General features: G+C 34.6%; 1 pseudogene; it reads right to left on the bottom strand.

Moving 5' to 3' along the window:
* Positions 1-13,259, bottom strand: part of LOC120585438 (ubiquitin carboxyl-terminal hydrolase MINDY-1-like) — a 61,691-nt pseudogene that overhangs the window by 45,408 nt on the left and 3,024 nt on the right.

Here is a 13,259-nt window from a genome sequence, read left to right as displayed (position 1 = left end):
CGTGCATCCGTGACACACACACCCACAGACACTACATTCCCTAAACTAAATAAGATGATCAATTAAGTAATATAGCTGTTCAATTAAATTAAAAATTCAGTGAGAGTCTTAGGTTGATCATTACATTTATTTCAAGATATCCCCTCCTGCCCCACCCCATATGTAAGCATAAGGTCATTTCAGGCAATTAGAATGATCAGTGCAAGAGGAGAAAAATATGTCTGCCTGTATGTCCCAGATGCTATCTAAAAAAGGATGGGATTTTGTTGGTTTTTCAGCAAGATGTTCCTAAACACCTCTAAAACCCTATTGATATAAATGGGACCATTGCGTGCATTGGGAAGTTTTTTTGTAGTAAAAAAGTAGGCTAAAAAGGAGACCCGTATGTTATCTGAGACATTCTTAATTATTCTAAAATGGGCACCTTGTCTACACACCTCATTGCACATTTTCCTCATTATTTCATTTAGCAGTTCCCGTGACTTTGATTCTCAACACATTTTAAGGTGAATGTGCATACTTCACAGACACACAAATATCATCGTAGCATATGAAAGAAAACAAGGTTATCTAAAACGAATATGGAATTCATAGCTATGTGTCCTTTTTTAAACGACATTTGCAAATGGTCACACTGCACATCTGTGGTTCGCTCCATATAAATGTAAGATTAAAGCGTTACCTTTTTAAACCTGCAGATTCTCCTTTCTGGAAGCGCTGGCTCCAGCAAATCTCAGTTATTCTCGTTCCAGCCCTTTCTCGCATACCCCCAAGTGAAGAGGGAGCTTTGCAAGCTTTTTGGAAGATATGTTGTTAAAGCTGGGCTGTTTGATAAACATTTTCACTATAACTTAGTGTTTTTTTTATTTTATCTTTTGCTTTAAATAACTGACAACATTCTAAACTATAAAAGTAAAAAAACAAAACAAAACAGGGTAATCGTTATCTTCATAAAAGTATTCACCAAAATACTTTCAAGTGATTGAAGAACAAGTTTGCTTCCTTGTTTCCTTAAAAGTAATTTAGGTAAAATTTTTATATGATTATCATATGATCTTTACAATTTTGTTTACAAAGGGCTTGCAGTGATGTGGGAAATTCTAATAACATACTTTGGAACAAAAGTGCAGAATACCAAGTTATGTAAAATTTATAAAAAAAATTGTTATAAAAAGCAAAATTCTAGAAAAGACTAGAAGGAAATATTCTGAAATATTTCCAGCAGTTGCTTGCAGTTGTTAGAATTGTAGAATATTTATTTTCCTATTTTCAAATTTTATACAATGGGTTAAAAAAAAAAAAGAAATAGTTACAAAGATATTTTTCTTTGAACAAAATGGGCTCTGAAAACTTGTAATGTGTTACTTCTCTGGTATAAAGCAAGGAAGACAAACAGGCTTTTTTTAAAAAGATATAAAACATTTTAAATATTATTCTTAAGCAATTCAAACAATGATTTGAGTAAAGACTAGATAATTTATGAGATTTAGAGTCTCTGAGAGTAAGTTCCCAATTATAAGGAAAATTTTATTAACCGAATACTTCTTAGAGAGAGTGTGTTGATACCTAAGAATTCTACAATGCTATTATTATCCTGTGATAGTTCTGTTTTTTTGTGTGTGTGTGGATTTGGGGGGTATCATTTAACCAAAAACTTTATTTATTCCTGTTATAAATTTTAAAAATTACATAAAACTAAAGGTAATTTTCATCTTACCAAAGTGCTTTTCAGATACATATTTTAAAAATTCTTAAGTGGCCAGCAGAATCCTCTCTTCTTCGATCTGTATTCTACAGCTTTCTAATTTTGAGGTATTATCTATTTGGTAAACAAACAGTTTAAGAAATTTTTTCTCAAGTAGAGATAATAGTACTTCGGGTTTTAATATGATTAGCAACCCTTTTAACATAATTAGCAACCTTTTTTATATTATTTTCATTAGAAGAAATCAAGGTTTTTACATTAATTTAACTTTTTACAGGAAAAATTTGTTTTATAAATCATTCTCATCCATGCTTCTTGATTCTTTTACATAGTCTAAAATGGGATTTAAAGCATATTAAATATTGTTAATATTCTCTACAGGTAATCATAATAACTTAAAAGTCTTTTCCCAAATCGTATGCAGAAAGTAGGTGAAATATAAGTGGAGAAAAGGCAGGTAAAAATCATCTGGAGCTGAGTCGTGCATGTGTACTCAGCAATTTGAAAATCCTAATTTTGTTCCATTTAATGGTAAAGAAATATTTCTTTTTCATTCTTTGCCTAAAGGTCATCTATAATTGAGGACAAGTTAGCAAGAGTCCAGAGGCTGAGCATGGCTTTGATCTAGGTGTCCAGCCTTTCTCAGTGCAAATCATTCTGGGAGAATGGTGGGAGTCACATCGATGAATTGGTTGTCTTCCTGAAGGTTCTCAGGACCCCCTCTTCCCTCTCCCCCTGCCTCCTCCCTCCCCTTTCCTTCGTGAGCACTTCTGCATTTCTGAAGCAGTTTTATTTTGTCTTGCAGAAATTATCTTCAGGTATAATACTAAGCCTTATTTGTTCTCAGTTACCTTGATTTTACTCTGAGATTAATGGCATGTGTTTTCAACTCTGACCATCACTATCAAATCATTTAAAAATATATATCACACATTATTTGATTCTGGATAAGCAGAATATTCTCATTCTCAAAAAAAAGATTAGAATACCATTTGTTATATAAATCCCTTTATATAATGCTTTTATTCAAGCATTAGGGCAATAACACTGATACTATGGGTTTTCTTTTGAAATAAAAAGACTAGAACTAAATGCTATAAATTAAAATAAATTCTGGAAATGTTAAATAAATATATACGAAACCTCGGTACATTTATGGACATTTTTGGAAATATTTTCACTTTTTTATTCATATAAACATATGAATAAAAACAGGAAAAAATATTGAAATCATTTAAATACACTTTTACCAATTATTTAGACTGCCTTGTACAATTTAAACCTTGGCAGTTATTTTATCAAACATCTTATAAATCATTGTCATACTACTGTTAAACAGTCATTTTGAATTACACTATAACCAATTATTTTTATAATCAAATATTTCATCAGTTACAAAATGCATTAATTTTTTATCCCATTTAGATAAAAATAAGTCAGCTATTTCTAAAAGCAGTGCTTCTTGTAAGTACTTCTGCATGGCCAATTTGTGTTCACACAATTTTATATATTTTTTAAATAAAAATATCAAAATGATATAATACTTTTAATTTCAATCCCCATATCTTTAATCAAATAAATATTTATATTTACAAAATATACAAATTAACACTTTAAATACTGTTCTAAACTTTAAAAGATGATGATAATAGCTATACATTTGTTTCCTAGTAATGTCTTAAAGTTATAGGGCGAGTTCTTTTGGAAAAGAATAAATCCTTGTGCTGTATAGTTACAGATTCTTTAATTTCTTTCTTTGGTGATTCAATCTTGAAATCTTTAGTATAGATACACTAAATATTGCATTTAAAATGACTTAGAATTTTTGTAGTATAACATGAGTGTTTACAATTGCATACTAAAACAAAATATATAGTTTTTATTTTACATAGTTTTGGGGGGAACAATTCCATTTCATTTAACACACTAATCCTGCAGTGTGTTTTAATAGTAGCAAAACTAATTGCCCATATGTCTGTAATATGTATGTGGTTAACATAAAATATAAATTGAGTATATGTTGAATGGAGTTAGTTTATAGATTTACAATTTTTCACTATTTATTTCCAATTTGAGTATTTCTATATTATATCATGTGCTATAAATACTTTTGTGGTAGCATCATGAAACATTAAAATAAGTTTATTACCTTTAATCAGTTATGTAAAAGCAGAACTCATGTTACATAGGAAATGAGTACATTTATAAATAACTACATTTTTATGGTTTTACATAATTTTTGTTCTTAACATTTTAAATAATAAATTATTTTAACTTGAAAAATCAGCATAAAAACATCTATTTACTTTTTTAATCATAGCAGGACTCTTTTTTTGAGCACTGTCTTAAAATTGCTATTGAATAATATTAAATTTAATAATTAAAAATAAATTTTGACTGATAAATTTTGTACATTTTTCTCTTCTCTAATAAAATATTATTTTATTTTTATGACACAATTCTTAATCACTCATGCCCATGTAGCCTGATCATATATATATCATATAATCTTAATACTTACTTTCTCCAAAATATTGAATTCTAATGTAAATAAATAGAAAAAGCTTTTGTATGTGATACTTTATCCCCAAGAAATACAATTCTTGATTTTGATGAATATCATTGATAAAGCAAGAGATATCTTTCCAAACATGTGATCAGTAAGTGTTCATTTCCATATCATTGTTAGTAGCAGAAGCAATCTCATTTAGGAGCAAGGACATTTTAATATAAGTGTATCTCAGTATAAAAAGAGCTTGTCACACTCCTCTCTAATAGTGAAGGATTTCAGCTCCCCTGAATGCAGGCATTTGCACCTAGTATTTTCCAATTCTGTAATGCAAACATTCAAGGAGAGGTTAAATACAATGTTGGCTTTGAAATATGTATACACAAGAGCTGCACACATTCTGCACAGGCTTCGTTGAATTTAACCCTGGGTCAACAGATGTGTTTAAATGTGGCCTTGAACATAAATGGTGCCTACCCAAAGAAAGTAAATGAGTGTGAAGTTTTTATAAAATGTCACAATTGATATATGAATGGGATCTCAAAGGTGAAAAAAAAAAAAAAAAGGTGGGGAAAGATGTTCCAAAATCACTTGGTCGAACATACATGTCATCATTTTAATTCAGTTACTATACCAAATCATGAATAGCCAAATTGGAGTTACTACTATCTATTACCATTTTCTTTTCTACATTCCTGATACGTTCTCTCACTTTCCTACTCTTCTATTTCCAGGCGGTTGTACCATATGAAACTGACAGCAATTGTTCTGATTCATGGTTTAGGAGGAGTAGCTGATTAATCCCATGTCAGCAGTCCTGACCCGACGTGGAAAACAGAACCTCAGACGGCCCACTCAGCAGTATATCAGGGAGCCGAGTTGTGTGGCTTGCCTTGCTCTTAAATGTAATGAAAGTTTCGAGCAATGCTGAACAGTGATTTGATGCCCTTCTCCACCCACCCCCACCCCACTTTAACTACGTTTCAAAAGAACATTCTGGCATGGGATGAGAATGTAATGGCGAGAAAGGATGAGCAATTAAAATTTTCTGGGACAAAATCTTATCTTTCCAAATATTTCATTGTGTCTTCCATGAAATGCTTTAAAACATTTTTTTTTCTTAAACATAACTACTGATTAAAAAAAAAATACTTGATTGTATGGGTTTAAACCTTTAAAATTTCAACTTTGGTATTTTTCCCTCTTTAAAGGACTGAAGAATGATCTTCTATCTTTTATGCAGAGATCTAACTGTACTTTTTATAAAATAATTGCAAATAACTCCAAATTCCAGAATCACACGTAATATGACACACTCAGTTTTAAAGAAACGTGTACATGTTATATTTTAGAAACATAAAAGACAAGACTTAAGGAAACTAGTTAGTTCTTTTTCACAAAAGAACTAAACTGGGCATATATTTCTCCTATGAATTGGGAGAAAACCTTAGTACCCTCCATTTAATTAAAGGGATAAAGAGGAATTCCATCTTTTTCAAAGAGGACCATGTGCATGAAGGCACTAACGTGTGAATTTTATTTACAAGCATAAAGCAGATTGAAATGCCAAAGGAACTTGAAAATCTGTCAAATAATACTGACTCTTAAAGCACAAGGGTGCTGGAAATGGTGGTCACGGAGTATAAGTTGGATTTCAATACTGGAAGCCATGCACAACTAGTAAAAGAAAAGAAAGAAAGAAAACCACAACTACCTAGCATAACTAGATAAAGCTGAAATGTGCTGAAATCTCCGCGTGCAAACTGCATAATAGCACTTCCAATGGCCCCTTTCTGTCACCCACCGTAACCATCAAGCCCCGATTCTGCTGCAGTCAGGTGCACGATCACACAGCTCCCATGGCTGGCTGCATAGAATCCCGAGGAAAGACACATTGGTGCAATTTTTCCTTGGACAATAATAAACAGTACTTTTTGGTACATTCATATTTTTTCTAAATAAATTTGAAACAAGTTATGCAGGATTGTCTTCTGTATCCTCCTAAAGAAGAGGTTTTATTTTGACCGAATCCTTCACTATGAACATGCAGCCTTTGATCATGTAACATTTGCATTTCTGTATGGGGTCGGGTTTTATGTTCTTCTCATACATACTGTCTACTATGCGTATCATGTTGGCTTGTGCTAGTCACCATTTAAAACACTAGGTACCAAGTGTTGCCTTGTGAACAGAATCCATATGTATAAGCAGAAGACAATAGACTAGTACAATTTAAAATTCAAAATTAATAGGCCTTTTGAAGGGAACATCGTTTTAGGGTAAGTAGTTTAAATATATGCTCAGATACAAAATGCAACATTTTTGTTTTTAAATGCTGCATCTTTAGATTAATCCTGTCTCATAAATTAAAAAAAAAAAGAAAGAAAGAAAGAAAAGAAAAAAAGAACAAATAAGATGCTTCTCAAGGCTTTTCTTCAGAGCCAAACACTCTGCACATACTGTCAAGGTGGGTAGCATTAAAAAGTAATAATAAAACAAACTGTAGATTACATTCTGTTTCCCCCGGAGTTCTTAACATGAGGCTCTGGTTTTACTAAAATGTGTCTTTTGAGGGATCAGCAAGCACAGTGCATTGTTTACGAAAATGGAAAGAATTTGTAAGTGCATATATGTATGTGTGTGAAATGATCTTTATCTTTGTCTTTTTTTTAAAGAAGGCAACAATTTTTTTCTCTGCTGCATGAAGAAATGTTCTTTTATGTCTCTTCAAAAAGCAGATAGAAAACAGTTTTTTCTTTTTCTCTGGTATTGCAGGCACATTTTCATAAAGAAATCACCAAACCCTGCCTGCTTCATTTATCCATGTGTGGCTATTAAAACTGCCTGGATCTCAAAGGCATACAAATACCTTGTCAATAAAGTAGTAAATTAAACAACTGATATTAAAAAAAAAATCTTCCAGTGAATTTCCTCATTAGCAGCCAGCTATTTGGGATGCTTTCGGGCTTAGAGCTTTAACATACAGTAAAATATAAATAAAAACAGGCTTTGAGTTTATCGAAAAGTGTACTATAACAGACATTGAGTGAAGCTTTTCATTTTATCATTTTTAAGAAAAACATTTCAATTTAACATAGTTTTTCTTAAAAGGGCAAGAACTTTATTTACCGGGTTTCACAGAGCACATTCTCTGCAAAAATATGATTTAACTTTGCGTTTTGAAGGAGGGTGATAGCATTCATCAAAAACAAAAGCTTAGCAGAATACAAATTACATATCTCTCAATCAGAGAGAGTTTAGGCTCTAATATCAAGAATATATTATTGGAGGAGAACCTTTCTGTGTCTTCACTAATCCGATGGTTCTTTCTGCTTTTCCTCACCTACTGAGTGAGGCAGCATGTTGTATCTATGAGGAAGCTTGGTGTTTTTTGGATACTATGGTTTGGAAGATGCTGTTTGCAAGCTTTATTTGCTTCTGTGTTGTGTTCATAAGCAGGAGAATATAATTCATTTCTGCGTATCTGCTGGTCTGGATGAATCAAGGTGACAATCCGTGGTTAGCTCTGTCAGGCCCTTTGTCCTACTGCGGCTGTGAATGGAAGTACAATGGAAGCAAAGTGGAATATATAACAGTCCAGCTGCCTTGTTGTGACAGCCCAGTCCTGCCATTGCAGTGTGTCAGCTCATGTTTGTGTACTGGTAGCCAATCCATAAGATGACAATGCAAATCGTGTGAAAAGTCTTCTTTAAGATAACAGATCACGTTGCGGGTTGAGGTACCGGAGGAGAGGAAAAGGGGAGGTTGGACACATGTCTTAGAAAAATAATGACCTATAAAATGTTATATTTTTGGTACAGTGATTACATTCAAATGAAGGGCCCTGATCCTAATTTTGGCAAGTGTCTCAAAGATGTAAGTAGACGCTTACACTTAAATCTATCATACCATTTCCGTGTGCAAGGTTCTGCATTAATGTTACTTTTAGGGCTGTTTATATTTCATTTACGCATGCAATTAATCATCTTTACTGTGTTGATGCTACTGGCGTCAGCAGTGTGACTTAATTAAATTTGAAATTATAGTACAGTAAATATAGGCTTCCAACTAGCCAGCTCAAATTAAATGCTGTGGTCTATTTCTTACCCATGGTGTTTTCCAATTTAAGTGTTCATTTGAAAGGTTACATTTCAGCCAGAAATCAGGTTCTTTTGTTAAAAAAGAAAGAAAGAAAAGAGAAACTTAACTGTTGCTAAACTAGAATGGTTCTCTTTTCAACGAGCACTTTATCCCTATTATCTCTGTTCTCAGCATATAAATGCGACGTCATCTGTGTTTATTCCATTACCTGTACTATTTACCGGATTAGACACCTAATGTTCTTTGAGGAGAGTTTTCACCCCCTGAACGCGTTTCCCTCCGACACCTAAGCCCCAGGCGGCGTTAGAAAGGTCTCGCCTCCATTTTGTCTCAGGCCGGTGATCAGTCAGCCCACAAAATGGAGGTTCTCCTCTCTGCCCTTCATCCCGGTTTTCAGGTGGGTGGTTTTACCTGTTGGAAAGCTCGGGCAGGGCAGTTTGCCGTTGGGCTAATTAAATTGGCCTCTGAAGACTGTTCTTATGCTGTCCAATAAATGACGCGTGCCTGGGAGATCCGTTAGGGGCTTGAGACCTTTATGGTGCCAGCGCTGGAGAATCTGCCACGTGCAAGGCCTGGGTGTCGCACCTGCCCGAGTGGACATTTAAACCATTTGTTAAAAAATTCCAATGGTAAAGTGCCAAGCCCTACGACTTGGCTCACTTAATTTCTTTAAATGTTTATATCCGATGTATTACAGTCTTCTTTATAAACAGTTCAAAACATGTCTAGCAAGGGATCTGACCAGAAAAGCATCACACTCCTGTCATACACGCGATAGAGTATCTGAATTCTAGAACATTTGTCGTCCATAAAGTGCAGCACAGGACTCGTGAGTAAAAATGTACAAGCTCTTCTTCTTCGTGCTTTTTTTTTTTTTTAATGTAGTGCTGCCTTGTCTGCACTTTTTGAAATTGCATATTTATCAGGTCATGAATTATTTATAAGATTGGAAAACTGGGGGTGGGGGAATGCTGAGGATGAGGAAGAAGAGCGTACAAGAAATGTATGCTTGAAATACTTGGGATGTAGGAGATGCTTTCATGTGCATGCTAGCAATTCTGCTCAAGAATCGCTGCATTGTGATCTTTTCTGTCGTGTTGTAGATTCACTATTGTGTATTTTAGTGTTTAAAATTTGTTTTGTCGTGTTGTCCACTTTCAGAAGAAACTAAGAGCAGTGTCGTTTGTTTAAAATTAGGTGAAATGGAGACTGAAATGGACATAGTGTTTCAAAAACTTCTACAGTGTAGAGTACTTAATAAATTTTAATCTTTTGTCTGTCAGCCTCTATTGTTGTCAAGAAAGAGCTGACAGATTGAGGATTAATGAAATGTTTCATAAATTAGAAATGAAGCAGAATGTCCAAAATAGGACTCAAAGATTGTTTAAACAAGAGCTTTGGGCCAGTAAAATAGCCAGCCCATTCTTAAATCCAATCTCTTTTCAGTCTCATGGGGAAAATATAAACCTCTCATATCCACTGGCTGAGAACATATATGCAGCTTCTTCCATGTTTTCTACATGCTTTTTGATATGTTGATATTTTCCACACATATCTCAGAAACAAACTGAAAACCAAAAGGAAAGAAATTGGAAAACAACCTCAGAAATGATTTTAAAACCAAGGAACTTAATGCTAAGCATTTCATTATTGATGATAAACATTTTAATAGGTAGAATAACAGCAGATATAATGTAAGATTGTAAGTCTCCTATTTCCAGCGCACTAGGTTGGGTTGCGTGTGTGCTTCCATGGGTGGGGAGAGGGCTTATGGGACAAGAAGGGGTGGATGTATCTGGGACCATGCTGTAACTTCTTATTATCATCCGCAATATATCATGATGATGAGTCACCAAATCCCTAAAACGAACCCTCACTATTAAAGAAAGATGAATGGTATAATGATAAATTAGAAAAATGCTATTTTCTTATTCTTCATTTTCACAGAATTCTTTATATTAAGTATGCAACACAGGAAACATGTTAGCCTAAAATAAATAATAGGGACATGTGATGTGTCGAGCTTTAAAAATATTCTATGCTAAAAAGAAAAATATTTTCTGCATGTGTTATGTGACTAAAACTCCCAGTTTTTGGTTCAAAACATCCTGATGTAGATATTAGCAGGTTAAAGTTGAAATAAGAGCTCTTTTAATTCTTCTTCTTACTGTTCTATTCATTTGGATTTATTAACTTTTCTGCATGATTGTTCCAAACACTCACCTGAAGTGCGGTTCTTCCTATCAGCCAGAGATATATAATTTGAAAGTGGGCTAGTAGAGTGTATAAAAATGTTTAGCCTAATCACTCCCTAATGACAGCGACTTATGTCCTTAGTGCAGTCGATTTGTTTCCTGGGTTTTAAAAGTAGATTATTTCCATGGTGCAGGCTTAGTGTAAGCTGTTGAGAAACCACAAGCACTACACTTCAGCCTGAGTTTGGGACGTTCGCCAAGGGTAATCTGATTAAAAGGGCATTTTTTACAACATTGTGCTGCTTTGAAAATTCTGTGCAGCCCGATAGAGTGGGGGCCAAAAAATTGCTTTTTGAAGACTAGTTTTCTTGAACAAAATTAAAAGCCTGATGGTTCTCTTCAACCTAAGTGCAATGGATGAACAGAGGTCCTTAGTAGCACATCTGTTACCTACCACAAGTCATTTCGTGATCTATTTAATGCAGCTGTTTAGGTGGTTCTGCTTTGAGTCACATGAGCTTCTGACATAAGTGCACAGATCTCTAGGCTAGTTCCATGGGGAAGTATGGAAAGAATAAATGTCCAGTTCTAGTTTTGTTACTGTGTTACTGTGTGAACTGCTTTGTAGTCTGTACTGAGAACCAGTAACAGTAATGTTTACCTGAAAAGCTGAGCAGCTCTAAGTTGTTAAAGGAAATTACCATATCTCAAATCTTGAGCGTTTTTAAAAGATGGAATATAATACTAATCAGATATGTCATGTTTGCACACTTCAGAATGCACCGAAAAGAACCTTTCTTGCATCAGTTATTTTATTGAAGTGTTTTTATATTCTATCATGGGTTCTAAGTAGCTAAGTAAAAATAGATACTACCTAAATCTGCTCCCATTTTCCTAACATCCTTCGAGTAGGATGAATAGTAAATTCATGTGAGAATCCATCCATTCAAAGAGCATAGAGCTGTTTGCACCTGAGCATTGCATGTACTGTGTACAGATGGACACTTGGTTTCTGTTGTTTCTTCAGCATCACTCTACTAATGAATCTTACTGGCACTGTCTTTGTTGGAGAGGCCTGTAGTAGTTTCCTACCCTTTCCCCAACAAATCAGAGCTTTTCAAAATAACCGAAACGTTGTAATGATGTGCCATGACACAGTTCTGAAATAGACAAGTAAAATCTATTTTAATTCCACGTACGATTGGTTCAGCAGATGTGTCAAGCATTGTGTTAATGCTATGCAGGAATCAGTCCCTGCCCACAGCTGGTTATACTCTACTGAGGGAGAGACAGTATGATGCAAAGAGGTAAGCATTATATTTCATCCAGACACCAATTGCTGAGGGACCAGAGAGGATGGGACAGTATTATTTCTTGAAAGAAATTGACATTAGTGAACTGTAGTTAAAAACCAACAAGAAAAGTATTCCTTTCAAGAGGAGAATGTTTTATAATCCCCAAATTTACCTGTCACAATGAAAATCAATGTCAATGAAAACTAATATTATGTACATACTTTACAACATTAATCTCATTATTATCTGGGAAAAGCTTCCTGCATTTTAGTGGTATCTTAAAACATGCCGAATTCTTATACACTGTGTGTTTCTAAAATCTGCGGTCTACATTTTCATGGAAATAAATCCCTGAGCATGTCATCTTCAGTAAATAGCAAAAATGGTGGCATTTCTTAAAATACACTTTCTAACTTTTGGTAACTTGGAGAGAACGTGCTGAAAACAACTCGAGTCAAAATAGAAACCCAGAGATACTGCAAACCGAATTAGGCCTTTCCCCACGACAAACAGCTATTGTTAAAGATGACAGTTTTTTCTTCTGAGCCATCTTTAACTTCCCAGGAATATTGCTGTGGAATGGTTCAGGAGTGTGGGCTCTGGTAGAGATGGGCTGATGACAAAATAATGCGTTTCTAAAGAAACCCACTGTGGTCATTGGGTCCTGTTTCAGGAAGACAGTGCTGTCACTTCACAGCACAATTCCCATCTGTGGCAATGTGGCCGTCTTTATGGATGCGGAGAGTATTTTATGGCCTTTCTTTCCCTGCAGAACAGAAAGGGTAATTTGACTCAGGCACATTAATATGAATGGCTTGGAGTTATATGATTGAAGACTTTTTAATACTAGCTCCAGCGTCGGCATGTGGGGTAGCAACAGTGCTCCAGGGGGCCAGTGGGCCAGAGTACGTGCTTGTGTGGCCAGAGAGACAAAGGGAAATTATTTTATTCTGGAGAGGTATAAGTAAGAGTGGAAAAAAGTGTTTTCCTGCTTTCTCTGTATTTGGCATGTGACTTTAGAAGCAGTCCCTTGAAAACCTTCTGTGGAAAAATTGGCCATGAGATGCCATAACTCTACATTATCTGCCTGTATAACCCTTTTCTAGTCTCGGTAATGTTTGTTAACCAATTTTACCCTTTGAAGTTCAATGGTAGATTTTTTTTTTTTTTTTAATTTAGGTTTTGGATATGCCTTTAAGATGTTTGAATTTTGTGCCACTTAAAATGAGATATTCATGTCAGGGAGATGTCCTGCTGTTCTATAAAAGGGAGGGGGACACCATTAAAAAAAAAATCTTGATAATCAAGGCCACCTGTGATCCTGGGCTGCTTTCTGGAACACAAAGGCACTGACGAAAGCGGTTCTCCGAACCAAAGCAAAATTTCTGTGATCCACGAGACACTTCAGCCTCTTCCCACTAAGAAAAAAAAGAAATTCATGCTATAGCAGGATC

Source organism: Pteropus medius, unplaced genomic scaffold, assembly GCF_902729225.1.
Source record: "Pteropus medius unplaced genomic scaffold, Ma_sr-lr_union100, whole genome shotgun sequence".
NCBI classification, from domain to species: domain Eukaryota; kingdom Metazoa; phylum Chordata; class Mammalia; order Chiroptera; family Pteropodidae; genus Pteropus; species Pteropus medius.
This window is presented reverse-complemented; position numbering and strand designations above follow the sequence as displayed.